Raw genomic sequence first — 3,677 nt, 5'->3', positions numbered from 1 at the left:
TTTTTAGACTTTAGAAACTCAGAAGCTGATCAAATATCGGGTTAAATATCGGTGGGGTGGCCGATGTCCCATATTCAGTTTTAAGGCTGATACCGATAGGGGGCTGATTATATCGTGCATCCCTAGTTTTAGCCTCACTGGAAGTGACCTATTTTTGTGTGTTATCCAATCAGAGCCTTCTTTCTTGCTGCTTACCCCAATATACATAGCTCGGGCCTCAATGGGGATTTCTCATAGAGGTCGACAGGAAGCGTCCTGCTGCTTCAAAGAGGAAGAGAGATTGCATCAGCTCAACAGCTGATAAATGTGCAACATACTCTTTAAACCAAGCACCTTTGAGCGCATATTTATCACAGCTAAACAACTGCATTTGTGAAGCTTAAAAATGTGTATTTGATTAAATTATTTTACGAAATTTACAGGAGAGGCTTAGCCTCCTTAGTATTCAAGGAGAAATTGCCACTCGTTCTTAGGTTTGCTGAAACAGAGCGCCGCATTTTGTATTTTATGTTTTCAAAAGAACAGCAGACTGTAAACATGGAAGTCAGCAAGGGGAGTTGAACAGAAATAGCCTCAACAATAGCTAAGAAACCGCAGACATCTTTCAGACGAGTTTGCACAACAACCTACTGTTGCATGTAAGGTCTTTACTCGTCTAGCTGAATTTAGATGCACTACACCTCTTCAAAAAGGGGACTAGGTGTGATGTGGGGGTTCGATCTGAAACACTGAGTGTTGCTTCTTGAACTTGTTCTAACCTCTCCTACTCCTTGAGTATAAATAAATAATGCCAAAAAACAACAGTTCTTATTTTCAAGTTAAATACCTTTGAACTACTTAATTATAAATAATGTGTCCTTGTCAACTGGTCTGAAGCAAGACATAAAAAAACAGCGAAAAAAAGGCCAAAAGCAAAAAGTTCAGAAATGAAATGTGTAAACAGAACATAGAACAGTGTTTCCAAGCATGACATTGTGATAAGGGTTATGTTGCTGCTTAAAGAGCTGACAGGGCAAACACTGGGCCTCCTACTCCCTTCTTTTTTTATTAAGATCACCTAAGAAAAACACTTTTAGTCAGCAGTTCTTGTCAAAAGCATCATGAGTCAGTTTGTTTTGGCATCTAAGAACCACCATCTCTAACAGAGAGTACAGCCAGTCAACTTAAACACACTACCTGCATTCTTATTCTTAACTTTTAAAGATACAGTCACAATGACCTTTAATGTATTTTACTTAATTTTAATATACGGTAATAGGTAACTAAAGGCAACTTTATTTATAAAGCCCTTTAAAACAACCACCGCAGCAACAAAGTGCTGTACACACAAATGAAAGTTAAACGGATATAAAAAAAAATCATAAGAATAAACAAATAAGAACAAAATACTTAAGTTAAAGCAAATAAAAACAAATAGAAAAGCAGTAAAACAAACCACACACACAAAAAGAGAAAGAGCTCCAAGCTGCATTAAAAGCCAAAGAATAAAAATTGTTTTTAAGAGGACATTTAAAAATAGACAGTGAAGAGGATTGTCTAATGAAGAGGGGGAGCTCATTCCCTCTTAGAAACATTCTAGATAAAAATGTATATTTATAAAATGAATAGTTAATAATGCATGAAGTTTAAAGATGTGCAAATATAAAAATTGGAAAGCATATCCAAGCCTGTATTTCCTCAGGATCTTTTACAGTACTACATTGTTTTTATGCACGTCATTTAATTAACTTTTTGTAATTTTAGGTGAATCCTGTTTGACATGTTACATAATCCAATACATCGTTTGTGTTTGAAATGCAAGAACACTAAGTAAGGTGTATGTACACTTTAGTGTACTCAGCAAACACTTAAACAAAGTTCAAGTTCTACAGAAGGCAGTGTTTTGTCCAAACAGCTAAGCTATAAGAGGGAATGTTACAAGTTTACTTTGTGTTCATAAAGCTCTCTGGGATCTTTATTGGAGAATTGTGCTCATCACACGAGCCCTTTTCATTAGTTTATTTTTTTTTAGAGTATCCTTTCTTCATTTTCATAGAAATATTTATTTTGTTTGATTCAGCTTTTTTTCTGTGACCATTGTTGGTTTTTCTTTCACTAAACAAACCAACAATGGTTTTCATGTGTGTAACTCAGAGTTACTGCATAGTTTCATTTTCTATATATCTTTTACAATATTAATGTACAAGTTCCACCATTATATCAACCTTTGAACACCGGAAATGCTAATAAAAATTCAAGATCTCACCAAAAGAAAAACAGAAAAATACCGAAAACATGAACAAGTGTCATTTTAAAATACAAAATGTCACTTGTTTCAGTTAATGATAATCTTTGTAGCACAATGCTGATAGTATCTGAGGACAATGCATCACTATACTGATACGGAAGTAGTGCAGACATCAGAACCAACCTTCCTCAGACTTAGAAAAAAAACCTGTTTAATCAGATACGACCATGAAAGCAATAATAATGCAGTGGAAACAGTTTTGTCTGAGTGGGTTTGGTGGTGAGTTTTAGCTGAGACTCAGCTGCACGGGAGAGATGTAGTTAAGATAATGGGGTCTGGTGAGAGGAACTGCAACGTGTTTTTAACTAGTCTTTGTTTTTGAGAAGCATGATGAGGTCCCCATGAGACCACATGCCAGAAAGGGGCTGATAACTCTGGAACTACTGGGTAAATATTGATGATGGACAAATCAACAGCTTAGGGTAGATTACTCATGGTGTTGCACTGTAAACGAAATATAAGAACTATAAGTCCAATTCTCTGGCTTAAAGATTTTCAAAAATTATTCTTGTTCTAAAAACTACAAAAGCTAGGCCACTTCTGGAGTATACAACATAAAACGATATGGTGATGTCATAAATGGTCTATCTCTCAAAAGTTTTCAGAGGCTGATTTGTGAAAAGAGGATTTCATTTGAGTAGAAAAAGAAACACAAATATATTCAGAAAAAGGAAGAGAGATCAACAGCTTGACCTTTCATTCAACAACAAGTGAGTCTGCTGAACTCACTCTGCTTTAACAGTTTCATCAAGTGTCATAACCAAACCACTGAACATATAGAAAAGAGGAAAATCAGAAAAATGTCATACCCGTAGATTTACTACATGAAAAATATTAAATGAGTTTGACTTTGAGACAGAAACATGAGAGAGAAGAACAAGGAAAGCAATGATTTTCGAGATTACACGCCAACGTTTTAAACCATTGTGACACATTAGAGCTGTGAGATATGGCTAAAAAATGTATCATGGTAACAGCCTTTCGAATCAGTCGTTAATGATAATTATTGGGTAGTGTACAGTTTTACCTAAGAAATAAGAAACATGACAAAAAAGGCCTAATTCAAATAGCTATCCTAAAGCTACTTAAATGTAGCCTTTAACTTTTAAAGTAATAGGGAAATGGCCGTTCCAACCGTTGCATTTCCGAATTCTCCCAAGTGGTGCCCGACTTTACACGAGTGAATAAAGTGAATGTGATTGGTTGTTTATCAAGGGGGCAGGATTCTTGCGGCGGAAGTTTCGCAAGCAAGATTGCTTGCGGCCGGTGTCTCGGAAGCATCTTGCTAACCAGTTAGCAACTTAGTGCTAGTAGGTTCCCAATGAGAAAGTACATTGAGATCAAGTAGCACTAAATTGGTGACTGAGAAACGACACGGTAAAGGAACGCT

At 36.0% G+C, this 3,677-nt stretch overlaps 1 protein-coding gene across 3 annotated transcripts in view; it reads right to left on the bottom strand.

Annotated features, from left to right (window-relative positions):
- b3gnt3 (UDP-GlcNAc:betaGal beta-1,3-N-acetylglucosaminyltransferase 3) overlaps positions 1-3,677 on the bottom strand; it is a 22,906-nt gene that overhangs the window by 4,457 nt on the left and 14,772 nt on the right. The window contains exon 1 of one of the 3 annotated variants that reach the window (XM_015403013.1): positions 196-213. The exons of the other annotated variants lie outside the window; for them this stretch is intronic. The gene's annotated coding sequence lies outside the window, so the exon portion shown is untranslated. Of the gene's footprint in view, positions 1-195; positions 214-3,677 lie in introns of those variants that run through there. 3 annotated transcript variants of the gene reach the window in all.

The sequence above is a fragment of the Cyprinodon variegatus genome, unplaced genomic scaffold (assembly GCF_000732505.1).
Source record: "Cyprinodon variegatus isolate N-32 unplaced genomic scaffold, C_variegatus-1.0 Scaffold1425, whole genome shotgun sequence".
Taxonomy (NCBI): Eukaryota; Metazoa; Chordata; class Actinopteri; order Cyprinodontiformes; family Cyprinodontidae; genus Cyprinodon; species Cyprinodon variegatus.
This window is presented reverse-complemented; position numbering and strand designations above follow the sequence as displayed.